This window comes from Cnephaeus nilssonii (genome assembly GCF_951640355.1).
Source record: "Cnephaeus nilssonii genome assembly, chromosome: 5".
NCBI lineage: Eukaryota > Metazoa > Chordata > Mammalia > Chiroptera > Vespertilionidae > Cnephaeus > Cnephaeus nilssonii.
Window position 1 is genome coordinate 22,636,078 of NC_137076.1, and position 13,377 is coordinate 22,649,454.

Genomic DNA, 13,377 nt, shown 5'->3' on the forward strand with positions numbered 1-13,377 from the left:
GATCCCCAGCAGGGGGCGTGTAGGAGGCAGCCGATGAATGATTCTCTCTCACCATTGATATTTCTATCTCTCTTTCCCTCTCCCTTCCTCTCTGAAATCAATAAAAATATATTTAAAAAAGAAAGAAAGAAAGAAAGAAAGAAAGAAAGAAAGAAAGAAAGAAAGAAAGAAAAAAAAAAAAAAAAAAAAACGGCCCCCAGAGAGGTGGAGTCACATATGGAGGGCTCAGAGCCCTCTAGTGGGAGAGCTGAGATTCACACTCACATTTGGGAGCGTCCCACAGGCCAGGCATGGGGGAGAGGTAGGCCTGGGCAGATGGAGCGGGGTTGGGGGAGGCAGGCCTGGGGAGGCTCGGGAGGGGGTGATGGGAGGAGGGCTGTTCGGCAGGAAGGTAAACAGTACAGTTTTGGTTTGGCTGTGTGCCAGGTGATGGTGGTTCAGGCCAGGATGGGATAGGATTAAGTTAGTGTTAGAAGGGAAGAGAGGAAGGAGGAAAGGAAGAAGGGAGAGGGAGAGAAGGAAGGAGGGAGGAATTGGTCAGGTCTATTTTAGTTGCAGTTAAAAATCCAAACCCAAACTGACTAAGAAAGGAAAAAAGAATGTATTGTTTCATGTGGACTTTCCACATAGCTGGATGCAGGGGTCAAACACAGTAACCTCTCCCCTCCCCGTTGGGGAGCTTCATGCCCAGGCAGCCACCTCCCACGGGGATGAAAAGACTTGAGCAATCCCTGGCTTCTGTTTTGTCAGAAACTCCGGAGGAAAACAAGAAAGCCACTTGGCCAACAATTCCAGCAAAAACATCGGGGCTACCTCTCATTGGACAGACTGGGGTCCCATGTCATTTAGGAACCAGTCACTGTGGCCAGAAAGGACGGAATGTGCCCATTGGCCAGGCCTGAGTCATGTGACCACTCCTGGTGCTGGAGGTCGCAGCAGCCACCTAAAGGACAAAGGGTGGAAGGGAGGGGAGTCAATTAATTCAACCAATGTTTAGTAAGCTCCACTGTGTGGCTGGCCCTGGTCTGGGTGCTGGGGATACAGTAGTTCCTGTGGGGCTGACACTGTAGATAATGATGTGAATTACAGTGGTATTAGAAGGTGACACGCTGTACGGAAGATTAAAGCAGGGGGAAGGATAGGGATGGCTGGGGAAGGGAGCAGAGATTTTATTTTTTAATTTATTATTATTATTATTAATTATTATTATTATTATTTTAATCCTCACTCGAGGATATTTTTTCCATTGATTTCTAGAAAGGGTGGAAAAGGGGGCGGGGGGGGGAGAAAGAGAGAGAAACATCGATTGGTTGCCTCCCACATGCATCCCTACATGGGCTGGGGAATTCCTTGACCTGGAATTGTACCCACAACTCTTGTCTCCACATGCCGACGCTGTAACCACTGAGCAAAACCAGTCAGGGCAGGAGCTGAGATTTTTAAATAGGAGGTGGTATCTGAGCCAAGACTCGAAGCCAAAAGAATGAAAATATCTGGGAAAGGGCATTCTAAGCACAGGGAACAGTCAGTGCAAAGGCTCTGAGGCTAGACTGTGGCTGGTGTGTTTGGGGAGCCGTGAGGAGGCTAGGGGCTGGGGGCAGGGAATGAGGGGGAGAGGGGGAGGTGAGGCACAGAGGTGACGGGGCAAATTGTGCAGGGCCTATGGGCCCTGGGGAGGACTTTGGATCTTCCCCGGGTGAGGTGGGGGTCACAGAGGGTTCTGAGCAGAGGAGAGATGGGGTCTGACCCGATTCAGGTGTTCACAGGAAGAATAGAAGGTCAGACTGATGGTCAGACAACAAAACATCTACACAGAGAGAGATTTTACATATAAACCACTAGATGTGGCCTCCAAGCGAGCTGTCCTTAGCCACAGGCTGGGCCTCTAGTCCCTGTGGTCTCCGCAGGTCTGCCATCTGTGGTTTGGTTTGTTGCCTTTTCCCACCGTCCATGGGAAGAGAAACAGGTGGGGTGAGGGGGGGCTGGGAGGACAGGCCACCTGGGTTGCACCCCACCCACCCACCCCCGCCGCCCCAGGAGACAAGGAGCCCCCAGCCCTACTCCAATCCAGGACGCACTTGGGCAGGGCGGCTGCGAATGTTTGCTCTCTGCACTTCCTTTCTAAGTTGGTGGGAACAGGTGTGGCTCAGGGCACAGGGGGAGGCCTGATCTAGTGGGGGATGGAGCAAAAATGAGAAGCTGGGTCACCCAGACCCCAGACCCCGGCGGGAAAGGCTGCAGAGGCAGGGGCTGCCCCTAGAGAAGGAACAGAGTGGGCTGGGGCCTCGCTGGCACCCAGCTCCGTCCCGCTGAGCATAGGAAGGGGAAGGGTTGGGGTGGGGGCCCTGAGGCCAGAGCTGCGATGGAAGTGCTGATAAGGACCCTGGAGGTTGGATTTCAGCCCCGAGGGTTGGGCAACGTCCTGTTTGGACAGGCTCCTATGGTTTTCTCTCCTGCAGCCCTGCCCTGGCCACGGTGGGAGAACTACAGCCGTGGGAGCCAACTGTTACCTCTACCAGAAACAGTAATAACCTCCCTCCAAATTTCCCTACGGACAGGACGCATGCGAAAGAAAGAAAGAAAGAAAGAAAGAAAGAAAGAAAGAAAGAAAGAAAGAAAGAAAGAAAGAAAGAAAGAAAGAGAAAGAAAGAAGAACATAGACCTTACTTCACATCCTACACAAAAAGTAACTAAATGTAAAACCTAAAACTATAAAACTCCGAGGAGAAAACATACAAGGAGATCTTTGTAACCTGGACTTAGGCGAGGATTTCCTAGGTTTGTCACCAAAGCACAATCAAAATGAAAACTTGTGCTCTTGGAAAGACCTCAGGAAAACAAAAAGACAAGCCACAGACCAGGGGGAAATTTGTGCAAATCACAAATCTGATAAGGGTCTTGTATCCACCACATATAAAGAGCTCCCAAAATTCAGTAATGCAGTGCCACGTCCATTCATGTTTAAAACTCTTTAAGTAAGGTAGAAGAGAACTTCTAAACTCTGATATAAGGTAGGTACCAAAAAACCCGCAGCGAATATCCAACCTCATTGTGAAATAATGGAAGATTTCCCCACTGAGATTAGAACAAGGAAAGGACGACTGCTATCACTTCAACTTCTATCTCTCCCTTCCTCTCTGAAAGCAATACAAATATACAGTATATTAAAAAAAAGAAAAGAAAAAGAAAGTAGGCACAGGAGGGTGCAGTTTTTAGTTGGGGTCAGGGGAGGAGGGAAGGCTGTCTTAGGAGGTGACATTTGAGTAAAGACCTGAGGGAGGCGAGCAGAGAGCCCTGTAGAGATGTAGGGGAGGCGGGAACCAGGCAAAGGAAACCACAAGTGCAGAGGCGGGGCGGGGCGGGGGCGGGGAGGGGGCGGGGAGAGTATGCCAGGATCAGTAGGAAGCCAGTGGGCTGGAGGAAATAGCGAGGGGACAGTAGATGGAGATAATGGCAGGGAGGGCCAGGGCAGGACACGCAGAGCCTTGTGGGTCCCGAGGAGGGCTTCAACTTTAGTTTTGAGTGAGGTGGGAGCCTCCAAGCGTTCTTGAGCAGAGGTTGCCCTCTGGCCACTGTTGGGGAACAGCCTCTAGGGGAGGTGGACTGGGAGCTGAGAGATCAAGGCAGAGGTGACTACACTGGTCCAAGTGGGGGATGATGGGGCTGGCTGGTCCAGGGTGGGGTCATGGAGGAGGTGAAAAGATGTGGCTCAGTGGTTGAGTCTTGACCCATGAACCAGGAGGTTACGGTTCGATTCCCAGTCAGGGCACATGCCTGGGTTTCGGGCTCGATCTCCAGTAGGGGCGTGCAGGAGACAGCCAATCGATGATTCTCTCTCATCATTGATGTTTCTATCTCCCTCTCCGTTCCTCTCACTCTAAGACAAGTTTGTCAAACTCAAAGGCTAACACGGGCCAGATAAACAAGGTTTAAGCTTATGTGGGCCGGAAAAAAAACCAAAAGCTTCAATTTTCATAGAAACATAGGTTTCTTTCGATAGAGACATGCTGAATACAAAGGGCTGAAATAAATGAGTAATCATTAACATAAAATAATAGAACATTTTAATAAAAATTAATATTTTTTTCTTGAACATTAGCTTACCAGACACCGAATAACTGCACAAATTAGTAAGCGTAATGCAAATAAACCTATTTTTCTCCTTCTCCAAAAGCGAAATATTTCCTGTTGTGCACACCAAACAAGTCACTACAAGACTAATGATGTGGCAATCGGCTGCTAAAATATTCGCTGCTGGTATTAGTGGAGAGAAATGGTGCGCCTGTGCGTAAGGCGCGTAAGGGAAATGAATGCAACACGATTATAGTAATCAGTCATTAGTGAATGTTGTAGTTCGTTATTAATAATTATGTGTAACAGAATACTGTAAAAATTAAGTTACAAAATTTTTATTAAAACATTTCTTACATAGCGTTATATTGGCTGGGCCACAAAAATATTCATTGTGGGCCACGAGTTTGACATGCTTGTTCTAAAATCAATAAAACATATTTTTTGAAATATGTTTAGGATGGATTTTTAAATATATATATATATATATATATATATTGATTGATTTCAGAGAGGTAGGGAGAGAGATAGAAACATCAATGATGAGAGAGAATCATTGATCAGCTGCCTCCTACATGCCATCCCTACTGGGGATGGAGCCCACAACCTGGGCATGTGCCCTTGGCCAGAATCGAACCTGGGACCCTTCAGTCTGCAGGCTGACGCTCTATCCACTGAGCCAAACAGGCTAGGGCTAGGATGAATTTTCAAAGTAGAGCCCTCAGAGTTTGCTGATGTGGGGGTAGGGGGTGGAGAGGGACAAAGACAGAGAGAGACATGGATGCCTCTAGTATTTTGACCTGAGCGCTGGGGCCACTAGAAAGGACACTGAGGCCCAGAGAGGCAGAGGGAGCTGCCCAGGTTGCACATGGGTCCACAGTGGCCTCATCCCCAGCTAAGGTCCTGAGGTGAGAGCTCTGGCGGTGTGGGTATCCTGAGGGGCGGAGCCTGCTCAGAGCCAGGCACCTCCTCCCGTTGCCTCTCAAGTCCACACCCCAGTACTCCCCTCTGGCTCTGTTCTCTTCCTTTCAGTCTTGTTTCTGGAACGACTGCTCCCTGGAGACTCAGACCATGTGCTTCTGATTCCTTTGTCCTGAACTCATGTGGCGTGAGCACCCACGAAAGCCTTATGTGGAAGAGGCTGGAAGCAGGGGTGGGGAGGGGGACATTCCTCCCTCGGGGGTGGGTAGGGCTGTGTCCAGAAGCCCAGTAGCATCTCCAGGGCACCCAGCAGAAGGATGGCATCCTCCCAGGCCAGGCCAGGCCAGACGGGCGGCCACCAGCACAGCCTTTCTTTGGGGCCCTCCAGTGCCCGCCCACAGCCAGGGCTCCAGCGGCTCTGACCCCCCTTACCCCCAGCCCTCCCACACATTTCCTCCTAGGAGCCCTGACCGTGGGATTTAGGTTTTCGCCACCCTCTCCCTGGCTATCCAGCTCTGCCACTCCCCGGGACCTCCTTCCCAGTGGCTCCCGGGCCTGGCTCCCGGGCAGTCCCAAATAGCCCTGGCCGGCCTGTGTGGGGCCAGAGCCACAGGGCGGATGTCCAACCGTCTCTGGCACTTCTCCTCTCCACCATCTGGGCTTCTCTGGTTGCTTCCTGTCCCTCCATGTCAAAGGCCTCAGAGGGGCTGTCTTAACTCATTTGTCCTCAGCTGAGCTCCAGCTACTGGAGAGTGACCAGCACTTGGAGGCTAGTGCTTATAGAGGCCTTTCTGGGCCTTAACAAAGCAGCCCATCCCTCTCCCGATGGCCTGTGAAAGAGGAACTCCTGTTCTCGTTCCTGTTTGACAGATAGGGGAACTAGAGCACAGACAGGTGAGGTTGCTCACCCAGGGCCACACCGCCAGGCCGTGGCAGAGCTAGACCGGACCCCTGACCACTCTGGTCTTCTGCTCTCAGGAGAGCCGCAGACAGAGTTCCAGCCTTCCGTTCCGTTCAGCCCAGAGGAGAGAGAGGCAGGAAATAGCAGATGAGCGAGAACATAACATTCAGTGACAGGACGATGAAGATCTCAAAAGAGGGTGGTTGGGGGATGGGGGCGTGGGTCAGGAGTGAATGAATCACTCCGACTCCCGTAACCTAGAAAAGCCGTTATACTCCAGGTCACAGTTTATTACAGGGAAAGGATACTGATTAAAATCCGCAAAGGGCCACCCTCGCTGGTCTGGCTCAGTGGATAGATAGAGCGTCGGTCTGCCGACTAAAGGGTCCTGGGTTCGATTCCAGTCAAGGGCACATGCCCGGGTTGTGGGCTCGATCCCCAGTGGGGGGGTGCACAGGTAGCTGATGGATGATTCTCTCTCATCACTGATGTTTCTATCTCTCTCTCCCTCTCCCTTCCTCTCTGAAATCAAATACACTGAGTGGCCAGATTCTTATGATCTCTGAACGCATAATAATCTGGCCACCTATTGTGTGTGTGTGTGTGTGTGTGTGTGTGTGTGTGTGTGTGTGTATTAGAGGCCCGGTGCATGAATTCGTGCATGGGTGGGGTCCGGTCAGCCTGGCCAGGGGGAGGGGACATGGGCGGTTGGCCGGCCTGCCTGCTGGTCGAACTCCTGGTGGAGGGGACAATTTGAATATTAGCCTTTTGTTATATAGGATATACATTGAGTGGCCAGATTATTATGCGTTCAGAGATCATAATAATCTGGCCACTCAGTGTATATATGTGTTTTTAAAAAATCAGCAAAGAACAGAGCACATGGGTGGGACTCAGGCATGAGCTTCCAGCTGTCCCCTCGCAGTGCAGTCCCAGCTCTCAACTCACTCAGCCACGATGTGGGACAACCTGCACGGAGTATTTCCAACCAGGGACACTCACCTGAGCCTTGATGTCCAGGGATTTTTAAAAAATATATATTTTATTGATTTTTTTACAGAGAGGAAGGGAGAGGGATAGAGAGTTAGAAACATCGATGAGAGAGAAACATCAATCAGCTGCCTCCTGCACACTCCCCACTGGGGATGTGCCCGCAAACAAGGTACATGCCCTTGACCGGAATCGAACCTGGGACCCTTGAGTCCACAGACCGACGCTCTATCCACTGAGCCAAACCAGTTAGGGCAATGTCCAGGGATTTTACTGGAGTTTATCACGTGGGCCTGGCTGACCACTCGGGTGGCTGACCTCAGCCCCTTCAGAGGACAAGCTGATCATATCGGTGGCCCAACGCCTCCACCATGAATCACATTATGAGCATGACTCTCTGACGTGGTCTAAGGTCTGAGGTACAAAGACACTCTTATCAGGCGGGACACTCCAGAACCTTAAAGATGACCTCCCAGGAGCAAGGCAAGGGCATCAGGCAGACAGGCCTTCCTTCTTGAAGGTGCAGGATTGGAGCACCCCAAACCCGCTGAGTTAACTCTTTTTTTGTTTTAACATACTAGTATATGTCTTTATTGATTTTGGAGAGAGAGGAAGGGAGAGCAATAGAGAGATAGAAACACTGATGAGAGAGAAACATGGATTGGTTGCCCCCACACCCCTCACACCTCTTACTGGGGATCAAGCCCACAACCCGGACATGTGCCCTGACTGGGAATTGAACTGGTGACCTCCTGGTTCATGGGTCAACACTCAACCACTGAGCCACACTGGCCAGCCCTGAGTTAACTCTTTATTAGGCAGGCCTAAATAGTGGAACAGAAATGCATATTTAAGGAGTTGAAGTTTTTTGGGTTTTGTTTTTTAAGATTTTTTATTGATTTTTAGAGAGAGAGGAAAGGAGAGGGAGAGAAACATCCATCGGCTGCCTCCTACATGCCCCCTACCGGGGATTGAGCCTGAAATCTGGATACGTGCCCTGACCTGGAATCGAACTGATGCCCAACCAACTGAGCCACACTGGACAGGGCTACAGAGTTCATGTTAAAGCTAAAACTGCAAGGAAGTGGGATGCTTCCCTGATCCAGCCTTCAGATGATACTGCAGCCCCAGCCAACACCTAGACAGCAGCCTGTGAAAGACCCTGAAGGAGGAGCCATGCAGACGTCTGGGGGAAGAGAGTTCTCAGCAGAGGGAACAGCAGATGCAAAGGTCCTGAGGTGGGACTGAGCTTCCAAGAAGAAAAGGAAGGCCAATACAAGAATAAAGGAAGGAGGTGAGATTAGATGAGCCATTTGGAGCAAGGTTAGAATGCCTTGCCCTGCCAACATGGCTCAGTGGTTGAGCGTCAACCTATGAACCAGGAAGTCAGTTTGATTCCCAGTCAGGACACTTGCCTGGGTTGTGGGCTCAATCTCCAGTAGGAGGCATGTAAGAGGCAGCCGATCAATGATTCTCTCTCGTCATTGATGTTTCTATCTCTCCTCCCTTCCACTCTAAAATTAATAAAAAATTTTTAAGTAAAAAAAAGAAAAAAAGAATGCCTTAAGGAGAAGAATGACAGTCCACTTGGGACCTGGGCTGGTAATGGAACCATGCACTAAGAAAGGGAAATTAGCAGACAGTTTCCAAGACAGCCCTCAGGATCCCTGCCTCCTGGTATCCGTGTGTAACGCCCTCCTCTTGAGTGTGGGCAAGGCCTCATGACTCACTTCTAACAGTAGAATAAGACCAAGGTGATGAGTGTCACTTATTTTTTTTTTAATAATAATTTTTTTATTGATTTCAGAGAAGAAGAGAGAGGGAGAGAGAGATAGAAACATCAATGATGAGAGAGAATCATTGATCGGCTGCCTCCTACACGCTCCCTACTGGGGATCGAGCCTGCAACCCGGCCATGTGCCCTTGACCAGAATCGAACCTGGGACCCTTCAGTCTGCAGGCTGACGCTCTAGCCACTGAGCCAAACCGGCTAGGGCTGACTTTCAAGATTAGGTTGCCTGTGGAGAGGTCCATGTGGTGAGGAGCTGAGAGCTGCCTCCTCCACAGCCAGTGAGGAACTGAGTCCTGCCAACAACACCTGCGTGCGCTTGGGAGTGCGCCCTCTCTCATCAAGCCCTCAGCTGACTCTGCGGCCCATCAGAGACTCTGAAGCCAAGAACCCCGAGAAGCCACACCTCACTCCTGACCCACAAAAACTGAGATCATAACGGTTATTTTCAGCACTTATGTTTGGGGCCATTTGTTGCACAGCAATACATCACCAACGCAGCTGATTTGGCCAGAGATTGGGTTGAAATACATCTGTCTTGGGCTGGCCTCCCCGACCGCAGAGTCTGAGACAAGGATTGCGTGCAGGTGCTTTATAAGAAGGGGATCTTAGAAAGCATGAGTGGAGAAGGGAAGTGAGATGTAGGCAGCAAATTCAGAGTTTGAATGAGCACATTTCCGTGGTGGGCACCTGGGGCTCCGTCCCTCCAGGGACCTCTGAGAGTGCGTAGGACACACCGTTGAGGAGTGAGGGAGCTGGGGTACTGATCCACCAAAAGTGATGGAGGGTCATTCCCAGGGATGCTAGCTCCCTATCCATTCTGACCTGGGGCCACGTGGGCCATAGAAAGCCCCAGGCAGAACGTCATGGGAGTTCACCAGAGCAGGGACTACGGTGAGACGAATGAGGAGCAAAGACTGATTGTTCCCTGGACCTCTGTTCTACAATGTCTCGGCACATTGCTTGACAGATCTTGTCTTAATTTAACATTTTGCTATTTCAATCATCATGCATGTTTCGCATTAATTTTGATTTTTTAAAACACTGCACTGGAATAATAGTCATCTTGACTATTGAGTTCCTTGGTGCCCCTTAAATTTTGCTCCCAAGGCAAGTGCCTTACTTCTCATCATATTCCCAGCCCTGGGATTCACCACTGAGTGGGAGTGTCCCACGTCCCGTGTGGTTCAGGGTTCAGGTTCAGGGTTTGGGTTCGGGCTCTGGAGGAGGCCGCGCGCAAATGAAAGAGACAAGACAAGATAACAATTTGGAAATTGGGGGCCAGGCGGAAGCCCAAGGAAGGACTCCGCTTTGCTCTGGCCTCGCCATCCCTTTTATTCAGGTTTGGGGTACACCCATAGCCCTGAGGCAGGCAATTCCTGTAATAGCTCGGTGATAGCCTATCAGTAAGGATTTACATGACTGTCTGGTGGGGAAGTTGCTTCAGCTACCATTGTCTGGACTAAACAGTGGGTGCCTAGCTCCGACCTTTGCCAGAGCTTTAAGGGTCACCAGCCTTCCTTGATCCCTGTCCACACTTCTCTGATAGTGAAGACAATGGGCGGCTTCCCGCAACTGAGGGCATCAGCACACACAATGAGGACTCAGGTGTCAGCTGCCACATCTGAGTCAGGGTGGGCTCAGTTCTGCTCTAGTAACAAGCAAACCCCAAATCTTAGGGCTTTAAAGCATCGGAGATTTTCCTTCTCACCTGGCTACTGTCTAGGCAAAAAGGAAAGGAAAACAGTGTGTGTCCCTTTTTAATCCCCTGACCTGGATTTTATTTTTTAATATGGTGAAATATATGTAACATAAAATTTACCATCTTAACCATTTTAAAAAATATATATTTTATTGATTTTTTGCAGAGAGGAAGGGAGAGGGATAGAGAGCTAGAAACATCGATGAGAGAGAAACATCGACCAGCTGCCTCCTGCACACCCCCTACCGGGGATGTGCCCGCAACCAATGTACATGCCCTTGACCGGAATCGAACCTGGGACCTTTCAGTCTGCAGACCGACGCTCTATCCACTGAGCCAAACCGGTTTCGGCTTAACCGTTTTTTAAAATATTTTTTATTGATTTCAGAGAGGAAGGGAAAGGGAGAAAGAGAAACATCAATGATGAGAGAGAATCATTCATCAGCTGCCTCCTGCAGGACCCACACTGGGGATCGAGACGGCAACCGGGAATCGAACTGTGACCTCCTGGTTCATAAGTCAACGCTCAACCACTGAGCCATGCCGGCCAGGCATCTTAACCCTTTTTGAAGTGGACAGTTCAGTAGCATTATCGTGCAGCCATCACCACCATCCATTTCCAGAACTTGCTCATCTTCACAAACCAGAACTCTGTCCCCATTAAATACTAACTTCTCCTCCTCCTCCCCCAATCCCTGGCACTCACCATTCTACTTCCGGTCTCAATGAGTCTGACTCCTCTAGGGACCTCATAAAAGTGGAGTCATACAGTATTTGTCCCTCTATGACCGGTTTCTTTCACCCAGCATAAAGTCCTCAAAGGTCATCCATGTCGTAGCATGCGTCGGAATTTCCTTCCTTAAAAAAAAAAATTTAAGGGGTAAAAAACACATTTGAAACATCTTTAAGTGTGCAGTACAATAGTGTTAAGCACCTTTCCATTGTTGTGCAACCAACCTCCAGAATGTTTCATCTTGCAAAACTGAAACTCTACACCCACTAACCACTAACTCCCCGTGCCCCTCCTCCCACGCCTGGCAACCACCATCTCGTTTTCTGTTTCTATGCGTCTGACTACTTCACGTATGTCATTTGAGTGAAATCATGCAGTATTTGTCCTTTTGTGACTGACTTCTTTCACTCAGCATAATGTCCTCAGGGTTTATCCACGTTGGGGCATGTGTCAGACTTTCCTTCCCTTTTAAGGCAGAATAATATTCCGTTGCACATATACACCACATTTTGTTTATTCATTCATCCATCAGTGGAAAGTTGGGCTGCTTCCACTTTTTAGCTAGTGTGAGTAATGCTGCTATGAACAGGGGGGTGCAAGCATCTCTTTGAGTCCCTGCTTTCAATTCTTTCGGGTGCATACCCAAAAGTGGAATTGCTGGACCACATGCGAATTCTGTGTTTACTTTTTTAAGGAACTACCATGCAGTTTCTACAGCAGAGGTCCCATTTTACTTTCCCAGCAACGGTGCACAAGGGCTCCAATTTCTTCACATCCTCGCCAGCACTTGTGATTTCCTGTCTGATTGTTTATAGTAGCCGTCCTCATAAAAGTGAGGTGATGTGGTAACAGTGGGAATTGTAACCTACCTCACCATGCTTTTGACGTTGTTTCTGGAAATGCTGACTCTAATTAATATGTAGCTTGAAAATAAACAGCATGTTTGTGTAAGAATCCTAGGAACTGCCCTAGCCAGTTTGGCTCAGTGGATAGGCTGTGGACTGAAAGGTCCTGGGTTCGATTCCGGTCTAGGGCACATGCCCGGGTTGTGGGCTTGATCCCCAGTAGGGGGCGTGCAGGGGGCAGCCTATCAATGATTCTCTCTCATCATTTGATGTTTCTATCTCTCCCTCTCCATTCCTCTCTGAGGTAAATAAAAAATATTTTAAAAATAAAAAGAATCCTAGGAACTAACTTCAGAAGATACAGACTCCCACCTTCAGTCATCCCAGTTCCAGGAGACTTGCTGACCTTCAACCCTAGAACCAGGATGACGTAGAGCCAGGATGACAGAGACCAGGGTGATGCACACCAGCCCACCACTTGGCGGGTTTCAGGGTCCTCATTGGAATGGACTGCGCTGGCCGCACGTAGAGACCTTTCCCACCCCTCCCCCTGATTCCTCTGCTCTGCCTTGCCTCTCCCTCCTCATAAAAACCTCTGTCTGCACTGAGATGAGGAGCTCGGCTTTGTGACCAGAGTCCTTCCTCTCCTCAGGTGACCAGCACTTGAATAAAACTCTTTCCCACCCTAGCCGGTTTGGCTCAGTGGATAGAGCGTTGGCTCGTAGACTGAAGGGTCCCAGGTTCGATTCCGGTCAAGGGCACATGCCCGGGTTGCGGGCTCGATCCCCAGTGTGGGGCACGCAGGAGGCAACTCAATCATGATTCTTTCTCATCATTGATGTTTCTATCTCTCTCTCCCTCTCCCTTCCTCTCTGAAATCAATGAAAATATATTTTAAAAAATAATGATAAAACTCTTTTTTTTTTTCACCAGCATCTGTCTAACCAGTTTGGTTTTCGTGGGGGCCAGCAGCCCAGCGTGGGTTCCGGTGACAGTATCTCATTGTGGTTTGGATCTGCCTTTCACTGATGAGTAGTGACACAGAGCACGTTTTCACGTGCTTCTTGGCCATCTGTCTAGGATTTGAACAAACTCTGTTTCAAGGAAAGCTCGGCGTGGGCACCATGGGTACTGTCTCTGCCAATGCCGGGGCCCCGGGCCTCGTGGGCCCCCCGCAGGCTGGAGGTTCCGGAGTCAGACGGCGCTGCGGGCAAGAGGCAAGCGTGGCGCAGGCCCCTCCACAGAGGCACCGCCACGGAACTTCATCTCTGGCGCCAAGACCCACATCAGGGGCCACGAAAATCCCGTGACACCCCCGCCCTCCCCCGCCCCCCAGATACGGAGGTGCCAACAGGAAGTGATCTCGGAAAAAGCCCCCCCCCCCGCGGCCTTTCCAGAGGCGCGCTCTTCCCTCCCGGCTCCCGA